The sequence below is a fragment of the Aedes aegypti genome, chromosome 2 (assembly GCF_002204515.2).
Source record: "Aedes aegypti strain LVP_AGWG chromosome 2, AaegL5.0 Primary Assembly, whole genome shotgun sequence".
Taxonomy (NCBI): domain Eukaryota; kingdom Metazoa; phylum Arthropoda; class Insecta; order Diptera; family Culicidae; genus Aedes; species Aedes aegypti.
In genome coordinates, this window is record NC_035108.1 from 389,530,202 (window position 1) to 389,546,880 (window position 16,679).

A 16,679-nucleotide genomic window follows, 5' to 3' on the forward strand; every position below is an offset into this window, starting at 1 on the left:
AATACATTAAAAAGAGCGAAAGTTATGGGTTATTCCCAGGCTATGCTTATGCTTCTGCTACATGATTATGCTTCTGCCATATGTTTATGCGAAAGCTATGGGTTATACCCAGGCTCGTACCCGTGATTCTATAACATTCCTCAGAAAACCATTCCCCCGAAAACCGTTCCCCAGAATGAAACATACCCCAGAAAATTATATATCTACTTCGAAGTTTTGAAATAATCTTGTTAAAAATATTTATTTGAAATCTCATACAACTACTACTACTACTAACTAACAGTTTCACTTTTCTTGGCACTTATGAAGACTGATAAATAAGTCTAGGGGGAAGCACAATACCCAATATTTATTTAAAAGAATATACAACTCATCACTATTATATTATACGTCTCCGATCTAATTAGCTATATTACATAAATTCCGCAAAATAAAAAGGTACTATTCTGCATATCAAAATAATACGCCCTTCTTAACGTTAAATCTAAAAAATACAAATGACTTGTTTGATTTTGCACAAAATAGTGATGTATCCTTCTTTCAGTCTTATCCTGTTGACGATATAGATAAAATGTTTCGTAGGGATACCCTATGGCAAGAAGGAAGGCATTTGGCATGATTTATTGAATGATCAAGTATTATTTGACATAATGGTCATTTGGACAATGAACATCCTTTTTGAAAAGAAGGAGCATAAGTATGGCTGGATGCCAAACGATCTTTATGCCAAATAGCCACTCAGTGTTTCATGTTTTATTCGTTTATATTGTCGATAAAGCATCAAGAACATCTATTGCCTGAAAGCGTTATACTGTTCCCTCGTTCGAGCAACATTGGAATACGGGTCTGCGGTCTGGAGTCCGAACTACAACATCGAATGCGAGCGAATCGAATCAGTTCAACGGAGATTTCTTCGTTTTGCACTTCGGAGGCTACCTTGGAGTGACCCTTTACGCCTTAGGGGTCATGCACAAATTACGTCACGCTCCAAGGGGGAGGAGGGGGTCGAGCCAAGCGTATATGTTATCGGCCTTCGTCTCAAATGGCTAATGCGGACTTTTGTTCCAGGTTCCCTTTGGAACAGGGTGTACCAAAAATAATAGATAACGGATGTATAAAGACCATCAATTTTTTCAATGATTTTCCGTTAGACTATTCTTTAATTGCGAAGCAAACAAAATCTGATCCCTTTCTTCAAAAGGTTGCGGAATACATCAAGGATGGTTGGCCCAAAAAAATTGAAGGAAACTGGCAAACTATGTATTCTTTACGTTTCGATTTGGAATTGACAGAAGATTGTATTTTATACAATGATAGAGTAGTTGTTCCATCATCACTCCGAATGGCTGTTTTGAAATTGCTTCACTCAAATCACATTGACATGGTAAAAATGAAGCAGACGGCACGACGTTGTTTGTTTTGGCTCGGATTGAATGCTGATATCGATAATTTTGTTAAGCAGTGCCAAATTTGTATGAAAACAGCTGTATTGCTGTGTGCGTTTGAAATGCAAATATCAAATGCGGGAACACCAAACGCGGTAAGATTTTCCACAAGAAATGCGATGTCAAAGATACATTTTTTTTGCTAGGTCGGCGGTGATTTAGAATATCGTTGCTAGGGGTCCTTTAATTGTTTTGTGTTACCGCATTTGGAGGATGTTTAGTCAAGCTTTGCAGCTCAAATGCAAACAGCAATATTACCAAAGCCAATTTGCAATAGTTCTTGGACTCAAACGACACGCCCTTTTAGTCGTATTCACGCCGATTTCTTTTTTCTTGAATCTAAAACTTATTTGCTGGTCGTGGACAGCTACACAAAATGGCTTGAAATAGAGATTATGAAGTATGGAACGGGCGCTAGTAAGGTGATACAAAAATTTACTGTGATTTTTGCCAGATTTGGACTCCCAGATGTTCTAGTGACTGATGGTGGCCCGCCTTTCAACTCTTCCCAATTTTGTTCGTTTATGGAACGTCAAGGGATAAAGGTCATAAAAAGTCCGCCCTACAACCCTAGCAGCAATGGTCAGGCGGAAAGAATGGTGAGAGTAGTCAAGGAAATTAAAAAAAAAATATGTTAGACCCGATGTCGAGATCTCTCGATGTTGAAGATCGATTAACTTTATTTTTAAGCAGTTATAGAAATACTTGCACTTCTGACAACAGGTTTCCGTCTGAAAAAATGTTGAATTTTAAACCAAAAATTTTAATGGACCTTCTAAGCCCCAAGAATCATTACAAAGAACATCTTAAAATTCTTCCTGAAAGGGAAGTCTTTTATACACGCAAAAAAATTGTGCGGTAAAAACTACCATTTTAGGGGGTTAACTTAAGCGCTCACACCGGCAATTTTCAGCAGACCAGAAATGCGCTTAATTTTACCATGTCTGTAGTCGAAATCAGATTGTTGTAAATTATTTCTGTCAAATGTACCAGTAATGTGGTGGGATGTACCGTGAACATAGTAAATTGGTCCAAAATTCCATGGTAGTTTCAAGAATGGGCATAGTCAGCTACAATAGTAATTTTAACCACAGAATTTTTTTCCGTGTAGATGATACTAACAGACAAACTTCGGATCCGTTTCTCAAGCTGGCTACTAAACGTTTTTGAAATATCTTTTGGCAGGAATACAACCAAGGCTCATCGAAATCAATTACGAATAGTTCCACCTCGACCAACGAGCACTACTATACATATTCCAATCCAACGAGAAAAGCGACGTTACAGTGAGAGTGTTTCATGATTCATGAGAGTTTCATGATTTCCCTGATGTCCCGGCAATTCCGCATGGAGCACAGTCAGAAAATGTGGACAAACGACTCAAGTATACCCGACGAAGTCCGATTGCAACACGTAGCTCAACTCGATCGAAACTCCACCATGATTAGACAACGCCTAATAGACAGGTCTTCCAGTAACAGTGAAGTACGTTCCGTATTCTCATTGAGTCCTGGGAACCGGCCAAAAATGAAAATATTTCATGTAATCGCAATATAAAATGTGTTAAGTTATTAATTCAATGAATTGTCGAAATCAAGAAGAAATAATTACTAGTGGATAAGTTGAAAGTGAATTTTGCATAGCATAATTGAATTTTTAACATAATTTAAAAAAAATAATGTTCATGTTCTACATGATGTCGAATTAATTTATTTTTTAAGGAAATGTTCAGAGTAGTTACTTTAGGGGAAAGAATTGTACTGTTCGACCAAATATCCAAACCCTGTCAGAAACACACACATAAAGGTTTTATAGCAAGTCTGTGGATTAAATGAATAAAGCAGACCATCGAGGTCTTTAGTTCTGGACTGTGACTGAGAATAGACGTGTTTCTTTATAGTTCCGAAATATCTTAAAAGATTATACAAAAATTATAAGAGTCATCATTATGGGCAAATCGTAAAATTGAATATGGCTATTTATAAAGCACTGGATTCTAGCTAATATTGCAATACAGGTCGGACTCGGGGATCGATTATCCGGAATTTTACACTCGATTATCCGGAGTATGTTTTTTGATATCCTTGTTTTTCAGTTTTTATGCATAAATTTGAGATAATAAATAGTATTGCAATATACAATGAATGGTTTAGCAGGGAGGTAGGAAAGAAAAGGGGGGGGGGATGTAAATAAAGGTTGTTTTTTTGTATGCTGGTCAAATTTTTTTCTTCTTCCCCTAATGTTTCTAGAAATAATGTCTGGCTACGCCACTGCATGACAAATGCTCGCTTTTAAGCGGGCAGGATCCGTCATTGATTTCGGAATTTCCAAAAGCAGTTTGTTCATGAACACATTTTCATCGAATAATTTTTAGTTTTGAACAGAAAAACTGCTTTTGAAGTTTCGATAATGACGATGATTACGATGACGGAGCGTTGAGCGTTAAAACACACCACAAGCGTCAAGATGCTGACGATGTTGGAGAAAACGACCGCTCGTGAATTTATTTTCTGGTTTTCATCTAACTGACTATTGCAAGTACTCCCGCGCTGTATGTTAAAAGCGAGATTTTTTTGTAAACAGCAGCGCGAGTGCCAGACTTGAAGAAACTTCATACCGTCAGCCGCCTGAAAAATCCACCTAAGGCTGATGACATACCGAAAGAGAAGAGAAGTGAAGTGAAGTGTTGGCGAAAAGAGAAGAGAAGAGGTTAAAAATGGTATGGCATATTGGAAGAGGTTTCGAAAGAGTTTCAATGCGCTCCGTGTTTTCATTGATTTTGTGCTTCGGCAACAGCATGCTGCCTGCGACCGGAGAGAGAGCGCGCACGGCTGCTCTATTCGGTTTCTTCTCCTTTCCCATGTCCCATTCGCATCAACAGAGGCCTGTAAAGGCGACTCTGTAGAATGTATCAAGTTTGTTAAAATCATTTCTCATCAAGCAGGAAGACTGCTTCGATGGCGTGCGAAGAAATATACATTCTTTGGATGTGATCCATAACCGTAGTAAACAATCATTTCCTGGTCCATATTATGGATCACTATTTAGAAGTGCAAATATTTGGTATTTAGAATCAACAATCAAGAAAAATGTTTTCCAATGATGAATTCATACTGAATCGAAGCGAACGAGCATGTTTTATGCTATAACATTTGAATTTTACCACCTGTGGGAGCTTATGAATACTGACGGCACTTTTTACAGAAAACGACCATATAATGATAGCTATGTGGTACCAACTAAACATTTGTCAAATAAACCTTTATTTAGCGGTTGAACATTACAAATGGTAGAAGACAAATAGTATAACATGGGAAAAATATGTTTTACGTAAACGTTTATGTTTTGGGCAAGTTATTCGATGTTGAACGCCAAAGTGATCCGTCACTGTGGGTGATCCGTAACTGCGTGGGCGGAACAACATAAAAATTGGAGAAAAGTATAACAGAATAAATAAGAAATCTAGAAACGTTTTTCTCAATTAAGAAACAAAAATTTTGAAAATAAAATTTCTCAATTGTACCTTGGCTCTAAGCATTTTTGGAAATTATCTAAAATTAAAAAAAAAAACCTCAGAAGCCAATACCGGCATTGGAAGAAGAAAACTGCTATGCAGTTTGAAAGCGCGCACAATTTTAATTAAGGACTTACTAGTCAAATAGAAAATCAAGTTACTCAGGACTTCGAAAATATTCTCAATCAAGAGAACGTTTTCGAAAATTCCTGGGATACTGATTTGGAAGAAATGAGAACTATTAATAAAAAATTCAAAAATATGAAAGCTCCTGGCGATGATGGAATTTTTTACATCCTCATCAAGAAATTTCCCGAAAGTAGCTTATCATTCTTAGCTGATATTTTTAACAAATGTTTTCAATTAGCATATTTTCCTGACAAATGAAAAAATGCTAGGGTTGTACCAATTTTGAAACCAGACACAAATCCTGCAGAAGCTTCTAGCTATCGTCCAATCAGTTTGCTTTCCTCCATCAGTAAACTTTTTGAAAAAGTCATTTTGAACAGAATGATGGCCCACATCAACGAACATTCATTTTTTGCCAATAAACAGTTCGGATTCCGCCATGGACATTCGACCACTCATCAACTTTTACGTGCAACAAATTTGATTCGTTCCAACAAATCTGAAGGCTATTCTACTGGTCTTGCTTATCTAGATATAGAAAAAGCATTCGACAGTGTTTGGCACTGAAGGCTTGATCGTAAAATTAAAAAACTTTAATTTTCCAACATACATTGTTAGAATAATTCAAAGTTATCTGTCAAACCGTACATTTAAAGTTAATTATCAGAACTTCAGGTCTGAAAGACTTCCTGTAAGAGCTGGTGTTCCCCAAGGCAGCATTTTGGGACCAATATTAAACAATATTTTCACATCTGACGTACCAGAGTCAGGGATGTCAAAAATCTTTGTTTGCGGATGACACAGGCCTCTCCGCCAAAAGACGAAGCCTGCGTGTCATCTGTAGTCGATTGCAAAAAGGTTTGGATATTTTTTCTTCATACTTGCAAAAATGGAAGATTTCTCCTTATGCTTCCAAAACTCAACTAATAATATTCCTACGTAAACCAAAAGCTCTTTATTTGAAACCTTCAAGTAGACATGTTGTCACGATGAGAGGGGTTCCAATAAATTTGTCAGATGAAGGTAAGTATCTAGGGCTCATGCAAGATAAGAATTTAACTTTCAAAAATCACATTGAGGTCATTCAAGTCAAATGTAACAAATATGTAAAATGTCTCTATCCCATTATTAATAGAAAATCAAAACTTTGTCTTAAGAACAAGCTTTTGATATGCAAACAAATTTTCAGGCCAACCATGTTGTATGCTGTACCAATATGGACTAGCTGTTGTGATTGTAATCAGGAAAAAAAGCTCTTCAGAGAATTCAAAATAAAATTTTGAAAATGATTCTGAAGCTTCCTCCCTTGTATAGTACTAATGTGTTACATAGAATATCCAATGTTGAAATATTGGAACAAATGTCAAATAAAATAATAAATAATTTCAGGCAAAAACGTTACAATCTTCTATTGCCACGATTAATGCGGTATATTTTTAGGCTAAGTTAAGTTAAGTAAATTGAAAACGTGTTTTTTCTCTTATAAGCAGGTGAAATCAACTCACCTGTAAAAAATCTGAACTGCCTCAGCAAATGAAATGTAATATGTTGTTAATAAAATCTTAAATTTGTTTTACCGAATTAGGATGATAGTGTTGTCTAATAACACAGAACACACAAAAGAAATGAATGTAATGTTTGAAATGATACTAATAAAGAAATTAAAAAAATGATATCTATCAAGCCTACCGAATATTTTTTCAAAAAAAGTTATAATTTTCGAGAATTTTGAAATTGAATGCCTTTTTCCAATCAAAATTAAATTATTAAACTTCTGCTGTTATGAACGAAAAATTTCTTTAAATTCACTTAACACTTCAGTCGTCGCGCTGTTGTATTTTGTACAATACTTTTGAAAAAAAAAACTCGCTTTTCGTCCACAACAGCAGTGTGGTGGTTTTGACGGTGGTGAACCGCGCGACGACTGGAAGTTTAAACAATACACTAGTTATAGATATAATATCATGTTTGTATCTATGGAATGAAATAGTATGTTAATTGCATACCTTTTCTACGAGTACTTTAAATGGTTTATGGGAATCTTTTCTAAACTTGAATCATCGATATTATAAACAAGATCACGAATGGTTCCAATTGCAGTTAATTTTTAAGTAAATATTGATTTTCCGACTCTCTTATTTATAAGTCATGGAACATTGTGGTTTTCCTTTTTTTTCTATGGAATGGCCAAGTGATAATTTTGCTTTGGGGAATTTAATGTATAAGATCAGTTCAGTGGTACAAAGCACACATTTTTTTTTCTCAAATATAAAAAAGAACTTTTCTTTTGTGTTTGTTAATTTAGTTTACTCCCAACTGTTTTCATCAGTTCGAAATTCACGCGCAATATTAGTGCTGCCAATAATAGTTCAAATTATCTTCAAGCGTTTTCGCGCGTCGAAGCACCACACGAACTGCTTTCACGCTTGACCACACTTTCCATCCCTCTTCGCATCGCTTCAGTATGCCAGGTAAGCGCGATTTTCATACAACATGCATGGAGAGACCTTCAACGCGTACGCTCCTCTTTCACATCCTCGCTTTCTGTCTGTACTAAGTAATATAGTTTGAGATTTTATCAAACATGCCTTGTCGATTTTTTATATACCGCATTGACAAGTGATCCACAAGGAGCAAGTTTGTTTTACGTAAGCCATAGTGTTGCACAAAATATCTAGATACAGTGAAACCTCCATGAGTCGATATTGAAGGGACCATCGACTCATGGAAATATCGAGTAATGGAACAGCAATTCTTTGGATGATAGTGTTGCACACAATATTTCACAAAATTTTATTGAACTGGTGCTTGATATTGAATCGTAATCAAGAACTCTAGGAAGATTTCCTGTTTTTAGAGGCGTTTTACAAACAGTTACTTAAGGTTTATCCGATCGAATTGCCCGGAACCCATAATGGCGTTGTTTTGGTTTTGTTTCACATTGGGCTGGATAGATTATTTTAGATAGGTGAGGTTGGGACGGAGAATATTGCTTTTACCTTGAATTTCAATTTTCGATGGAAAATCCATCTGATTTTTTTTTTCTAATTTAGATGTCAGTATTATCATTCTGTATTTCTGTTTATTTGCTGTCAAATCATCTAACAGTGAACAATCTGCTCTTCAAATCAGCAAAATGGAGTCACATAAAGCCAAGAGTACTCTGAAAATTATACAAGAGTGAATATTCAAACTGATGAAAGTTTAAATCAAAGCCTGAGCTTACATGATCAACTGATCATATTCTTCGACATCTTTTTATCTCGATTTATGAGGAAAATGTATACAGGAAACAAGACAAATAGAAATAAGGAATATATGATTGACGAATTATAATTATTCATGATTGTAATAAAAATGTTGAAAAATATAGATATTTAAAAGAGACATTAGTGCTGAACAAGCAAAATATTATTCACCCCTGTTCTTGTTTATATTCAAATGCCATTTCGATCGAAAACAGTTTTTCATTTTCGCCAACAATACCAAGTAGGGATTCTTCCACCACATTTAATGATAAAAGATGTTCTGAAGTAGTTATCAACTGGAGAAAGCAATAAAATAATATAGAAAACAAAAATACTGATTACTGTGATGCATCAAAACCCAGACACCTAAGGTGATACACATACTCAAATGCTTGCATACGATTGGTTAATCGTTATTTTATTATGTATTACTTTGGGATGATAGCTTTTAGGTTAGAACTTGATAATTTTCACCAAATTTACAATGAACTTAATGAAAATTGAGTTAATTCTGCATCATGTGTCCATAAATCCAGACACATGAATCAAAATCCGGACATTCAAAAAATCTCAGTTGTTCTTAAAAAAAATAAAAACCATTAAACATACCTTGATATCACGATACAAAGATTCATGGATTTGTAAAAATAATGTTGTTCCTCTGTTGGATTATACAGAAACATCATAAAACGTAAGTTTTGAAGTCTTCAAAAGATACTTGTGATATGTGCATCGTTCCCCCAATAATTACACATAATTTACAAACATTTTCAGTTAATACTATTTAAAATCACAACGGTACAACATTCAACGAGTTTTCCAGGTTTTCGAACAATTATGATGTTGTTTTCTTTTTGAACTTTCAAAAATTGTATGCTAACACACTGTGTCAGGATTCGAAACCACACATATAAATATCCGGACAGTCTTTTTCTAGCACAGAATTACATGCATTTCATTAATTTATTCTATTCTAAACTATTGACTTTACCGAGAACAAAATACAAACAAATCACTACAGAACATGAATCACATATGATAAGCACGTAACAAACGCGTGATGAATCGCCGAAACGCGATGGCGCATTGAGTAGAATTTCTTTGGTTATCGTTAATTTTGAAAGCAAACGCGTCCTAGCGGAACCGACTTGATGTCGATTCATGTTACAATGGTCAACAATAGTTAACATTAATAGTAGGAATAATATTCTCACACTAGGAAGGATATTTAACATTGAAATTATTGAACTTCACCAGAGTGTCCGGATATTGGTCCTGTCCGGATTTTGATTCATCACGGTAACAGTTTATCAATAAATCAGTTGTAATTATGAAAAGTTACAAAAGTTAATTCATTTAATTATAAAATTCCCTATTTGTGGATATAATTTACTAGCAAACGTTCTGATCCGTGCTCCATTTACGCCAAGAACGAGCGCAGTCATATCATATTCCTCTAGCGTTCACTAGCGTTCTTGCGCGTCGAAGCAGCAAATGATTTCCACAGATCTCTTTGAACCTCTTCACTTCGCCTTCAGTATACCAGGTAAGCGCGTTTTCCATATAGTTTGCATTGAGAGAGCTTTGACTCTTTTCTCTTCTCTCCTTTTATCCCTTCTCTACTCCTGCAATATGTCATCGCCCTAAGCCTTCACACCACAAGCGTGGTGATGCTGAAAGCGCCAAGGTCAAAAGAGGGCAAGCAAAGTATCTCCCGTAGATTGGTTTCGCTCTTAACTCTCCCATCCGCACGCTCGCACCGATCCAAAGCTTTCTACCACATGTACAGAATTGCATGTACGATACAAGATAGCGCGTTTTTCGAAGAGAGTGCACGCGTTGGTCTTCATCGGCATAGCAGCGAAGTGTAGCGTGGAACAAAGTGTTGCGTAGCATGCATCGCGCTGGGCGCGTAGAGATAATTTGGTCACAGATCGCGCGTCGCACCAAATAGCTTTTGCATTAATTTGCATAGCAAAAATTTATCAACAGATATTTTGCTAGATGAAAATTGCGTTGCAAGCTATCACTAATAGAAACAACGAAATGGGCTAAATTTAATTTTATTAAGAGAATTATTGAATTGTACTTCAAAAGTAGTACATATTGTAGGTGGTTATGATGAACGAGTTGCCACCTATGCAGTGCACATGTTGCACATGTGGACGCGACGCCTCTGGTGAGACACATTTTTTTAGATCCCATGTAGCAATGTACTAGCTCATGCGATCACATCTGCACTGGCTCATGCGCCGTCTCATGAGAAAATATCAATGTGACAGTGCATTTGAGCCTCGAAGCGCAGGTTTCAGAAGCAATGAAAAGAGATTAAACTATGAATTAAACTGTTGGCAGTTTGACAGGACTGAAATGATTCGACGCGGTTGAGGTTCTAGCATTTGAATTGTGCTGGCCACCGAAGAAGCATAGGCATAGACCGAAGTCGTGTCGTATGCTTCCGTGGGGTTATTGAACTAGGCAAACATAACTGCATAAAAGTACTCCTAGTAAGCGCATGCGACGAGCCTCACGAGATGTCTCATGAGACTCGTTCACTAAGATATATTTTGTACGTATCCGTATCTCGTGTCTCACATAATCTAGGGAGTCGATGCCGGTTATGGACCCTTTGCGTATTATGGACCCCCTACAGAAAAACATAAAATTAACACTCGAAGCAACTTTATTCCTATGAAAATCCACCGGGGGAACTTCGATCACATTGTTAGTCAGCAGTTTCAGGCAAAATATTTGGTTTGAGACGCATAAATACAGATATTTGAACAGTTTTGTAAATGAAACCACACAAGAGGGTCCATAATACGCATTTCCAGGTGGGTCCATAATAGGCTCGTCGGCAGCGAGCCGGATTACATGGGAATCAAATGGAGGGTCCATAATACGCAACGTCAAATTTGTAAACAATCCTATTATGGACCCCGCGAGGGTCCATAATAGGCATTCGGACAACAGTTTCTCAAATGCATATTTCGCTGGAAAAATCGAATGATTTTGTATGTTTCATAGACGTACTAAGAAGTAAAGACATTGAATTTGTTGTTAGACTCCACAAAACGTATATGCGTCTGAGATATCATTGCGGAAAAGCGTCTAGAATGAATTTCAGCTACTAAGGGGTCCATTACTAGCATTGAAACCCTATGAGCTGCGAAATGAAGTATCGCACACTAGCTCATATAGGTATACATGAGAAACACGACACTCTGCTGCCAACTGATCGACTTGCAACCTTTGCGAATTCGAAGAGACGTTTGTAGAGCTTCAACCGTCGTCGATACTCTAAACGGAAGAATCGACTGCGAAGCTATCCTGCAACAAATGCATCTCAACGTGCAACCTCGTCCACTGCGGAATAGTTCGATGATGAGGCTTCCATTTCGTCGCACCAATTATGGATTGAGCAATGCTGTTCATGGTCTGCAACGTGTTTTATATCGTGTGGCGTCGATCTTCGATTTCCACCTGACACGAAATATGCTTCGCCGTAAATTTTCTAGTTTTTTCGCTGGCCGGAGGAACTGAAGACATATTTTAAGTTTGAAATGTTTTACGATCTTGACTTTTTTATATTCAATGTTTTGTCACGTTTGTTTTGTTATATACTATGTATTTTGTTTTTATTTCTAATATCATTGGGACTATACATAGTCTGTTGATGTAAACCTAAATAAATAAATGAAATAAATAAATAAATGTATTGCTTTATACCAGATCAAATTATGCCAAATGACCTTATGCTATATGGGCTCTCCATCGATATGTTTTGCCTAAATCATTGATAAGATAAGACTGAAAGAAGGGTTTAACACTATATACGCAAAAAAATATATCGTTTGTACATTTAATGGTGTATCATTATGTCCAAAACACGATTGATAAAAAGGTATCCGGGCAAAATGAACACTTTCGTGGAATTTAATGGAAACCTTATTATTAATGATTGTCAAACGTACATACTGATGTAAAAAAGTGCTCCGCTTTATTATTTATTAGCAAGAAGAAACTTCTCTGCGTTAGTTACTGTGCTCAAAAATTAAATTCTTCCACCGCTAATTTGAAACTGAGAAAAAAATATAGTAGAATTTCAGAGGGCAATTGAAGCAAAGCACAAACGTTCATACCGTCAAAGAGTTCATATACAATACAGATTTCCTACAGTCTATACAATGTTTATGAAATATTCATATTCCCAGAGAATAAAGGGAGTGCGGTTCGCCCCGTGTGTTAATTATGCGTCTAATCCCCCTACCTACGTGTTTGTTTTGTCACATCACATCAGACTGCCACATCAGTGACTCAAACAAAGCAAAAATTAAACAAAAATGGATATGCAAATTGGCGATCAAAAGTGAGGTTAGGTTGCGAAAGTTTATCAATTTGAAATGAATATTTACGATTTCCTATACCTTAAATTGCAAAAATCTTGTCAGATTATTGTTGTGATTTTTCTTCCAAAGTTATCACTAGATCCCTATTCTACACGAGCGCCATCTACGCATTTTAGCTTTGCGTTAGATCACCAATAGCTTTCTGGGGAATGTTATAGGATCGTCCCCGTCCTAGCATACGCTAGAATCAGTAACGGACAAGTATCCGCTCCTTTGTTACCAATGTTTCATCCAGCACGCCATTCCTTACGCCTAGTACCGTAAGAACGCCATTTACTGCTCATGCTCCATTCAACGCTCATTGAAATATTTTGGAAAGTCTGAACAAATTTTCGGAATAAAACTTATCAGCATCTATTGGTATACCAAAATGGATTGTATCAAAATGAAATGCATATGATTATGTTAAATATTTTTTATAAAAAGCGGTAAACATGAGCTTAACAATGATTTTATTATGGCAGAACGAAAAATGCTTCTTAGCTGTTGTCGTACTTTTTTTTGTCAGTAGCGATAGGGGTAGTAATGGCACTTTTAATCTGCCCTAAGCTCCTTCCCAGCATTTGCTTTTATAAGTCTCTATTGCGTTCATCACACAGACGTTCCTAAGCAATGTTGCTCAAATGGTCCTTGTGTATCCTAGTAGCAAAATGCAAACTGATCGTCGCCAATAGTATTATGGTCCACTTTGAATAGATTAATTATTTGAAATGGGCATCAATGCTATCAACGACGCAGAATATCTGTTGGATCACATCCGAGAGATTAGTGCGTCTAAGCAGGGTGTCCGTTCAAAATATGTTTTTCAATTCCCGGATTTTTCCCGATTGCGCAAAACATTAAAAAAAAAACTTATTGCTAAATGATCTTTTGACTTTATATTTTCCTTTTTTTTCATAAAAAATGTTCAAATTTAGAGGTCTTGAACTAACTTATTTATGAACTATTTTTAATTAAATTGACGAAATAACTAGGTGGCAGTAGAGAGCAAACGTCAAACTCGAGCAAAAGCGACGTGAGCGCCACGAGTGGCCCGTCGGCCAACTACCAAATATTAGCATTGGGAGCTATTCTGCCGTGCGATGAAAATAATTAGAGTGTTACGCCTGTTTGTCTGTGCTTTAACGTTTAAATTTTGCCAAATGTTTGAACAAAAAATATAAATTATTTATTGAAATATCTAAAAGGCTATCTACCCATTAGAATTCATAGGAAGTTCAGAGAGATGTTGGAAGTACATAAACAAATTTCTGCTCTGTGTATCTATATTTCGACTATATTTCCACGAAAGAGCCAATCCATTACCTTCCAAGGATGCCTTCTGAATTATGCGTTAGACATAGCCGTTGGCTGATTCCTTGAGAAACTTTTGATTTGTGAAACTAAGTTTGAATCCAAGGAGAGATGTTTCTAACAGAAACGATACCTCCAGATATATTGTAATGTTCTTCTATGGAGCTGACTAATACTTTTAACATACATAGATCTAAAATTGCCTCCGCCAAGCATTCTATCAAAGATCTATCTAAGAATCTCGTCAAGTACTTAACAAAATCAGTCCAAGAATACCTAAAAGGTCTTGATATTCATTTATCAATCATAGATCTTGCCATAAATTCATGAAAAATCTTACAAGAAACTTGTTGGGGATGGTTGGAATAATTCGCTGTAATACTTATACTGCTTAAACACGGAGAAAAATCGACCTAGTTTGATTCAACCAATATTTTTATTGAATTTCAAACTAAGAAATTTGTTGTTTTTAAATCGAATTTAGTTGTTTCAAAATGATTTTTGTTGAAACAAACTAATGGTATGAGTATTTTAACCCATTGCTTACATGGTTTAACAACTATAAAAATAGTTATTCCAAACTAATTTCTTAGTTGTTTCTAATCAATGTGTTGTTGTTTTTACTAATATTAAGGTTATTGATTTTTGGTTTGACAAGTTAAGTTCAAACTAAAAAATTAAGTTGATTCAAAATTGTTGACATTTTAAAACAAACTAAGCTTTCGTTAGAAAAAATATAAACCTAAGAAACTAGCTTAAAATAAATTGGATTTCGAAGCTGTTTCCTTCGGTTTCGTCTGTCCTTACCTTTTTCTCTGTTGAAACAGTGGCCACCATTACTCTTTATCAGAAATCGTGAAAAAGTAGCAAAGTAGCAAACGACGATTCAGGTAAAAAGTTTTCATAATTCTATTGTATGATATCTATGATAATTTTATTTTATGATTTCAGAATATTTTATCTAGAAGGAATTAAGAATTAAATGCCATTCGTAAGAGGATCCGGCCTTGAAGCGATCAATTGTTTTACAGAGGTATCACTGTTTTGAACTCTGCGAGAAATTGACGAATATTAATAAGTGTATTATTTTTAAATAGATGTATAGACCAGAAATATAGGCGTTCGCAACAAGAAAATTATCGCTAAGCTAACCGACGAAAAATGCCGAAGGAATGGAGCCTATAGATATATTTTTACTTGGAATATTAAGAAGCTTTTGAATCCAAAAATAAATAAATAATTTTTAATATAAAATGCCTTATAAAACCATACAAATATTAGTAATAAATAAAAGAAATAAAAACTACACAAGCAACTAATCCATTTTTAAATTCAATCTAGAAATTTAGTTTGTTTTCAGTCCCATCTTGATTAATCCAAACTAATTTTTCTGGTTCAAATCAACATAGAATGTTGGTTGTTTTGTTTGTTGTCAAAAAAAACAACCAATGTCATAGTTGTTTCAAGCTAGTTTCAGTTTAATTTCAATAAAAATCTGTATTAAAAACAACGTTGGAATTTAGGTTGTTTCAAACAACCTAAAATTTTGTTTGTGCAAAATTTAACCTAATATTTTGGTTGAAATAAACAAAATCTTTGTTGTGTTTACTATTTATTTTTCTCCGTGATATTTCAATCGCTTCCAACTGCTTATATGCATATATTTCAATCACTGTTTGTCATGCCCACAATTCTGATAAAATCCAATCTACAATTCAATGTGTTTGTCTTGGGCCTTTCTGAAGTAACTTTTTTTTCAAGCTTCATAGAATTTCAGTCAATCAAATAGTGAACAAAGTGTTCATATAATTCTGATAAAATTACAATCGACTCTCCACAACTCGATACAGGTATATCTAGATTTAGTGGCCATTTTGATTTAAAAATTGTCCATAAAATCGAATTATTGTCCATAAAATCAACAACAAATTTATTATTTTGTTTTTTGTTTACTGTTCAGTACAAAGTAAATAAGAATGCATTAGGCTGATCCAAATATTAATTTTCTTTTATGTCAAACAACCTCCCCCTCCCCCCAATTTTGAAGGGGAGGAAAACAGATTCATCATTTTTTTGACATCAGTTGGGTTTTAAAGTAAAAAACAGGTAAAATAGGAACCTTCCTTAGCCGAGCGGTTAGCGTCCGCGGCTACAAAGCAAAGCCATGCTGAAGGTGTCTTTTCGTAATGGAAATTTCCTTGACTTCCCTGGGCATAAAGTATCATCGTACCTGCCACAGGATATACGAATGCAAAAATGGCAATTTAGGCAAAGAAAGCTCACAGCTGTGGAAACTGTGGAAGTGCTCTTAGAACACTATGCTGAGTAGCCGGCCTTTTCCCAGTGGGGACGTTAAAGCCATGGAGAAGAAGAAGAAGGTAAAATAATGATCCAGAGGACGATTGAAAAAAGTTTAACAACTATCGTTAAAAATAAAAAAAACACTTTTTTTGTTTTTGTTCCCTATCGAAGTGCAATTCTTACCGGTTCGGATCAATCACGGAGTAGCAACCATTGACATGTACAGTCAGTCTATGCTATGCTATGCTTTATTTTTTGTTTTTGTTCTTTATTTTTTTGGGGCGCAAGTAGGTACTTTTATCTTTTTTGAACGAATGATCGTTTTTTGGAAAGAGGCTTT

The 16,679-nt window shown here is 35.5% G+C and overlaps 1 protein-coding gene across 1 annotated transcript in view; it reads right to left on the reverse strand.

The window, feature by feature from the left end:
- LOC5572791 (dnaJ homolog subfamily C member 7) overlaps positions 1-16,679 on the reverse strand; it is a 51,840-nt gene that overhangs the window by 25,948 nt on the left and 9,213 nt on the right. The gene's annotated exons all lie outside the window — the stretch shown is intronic.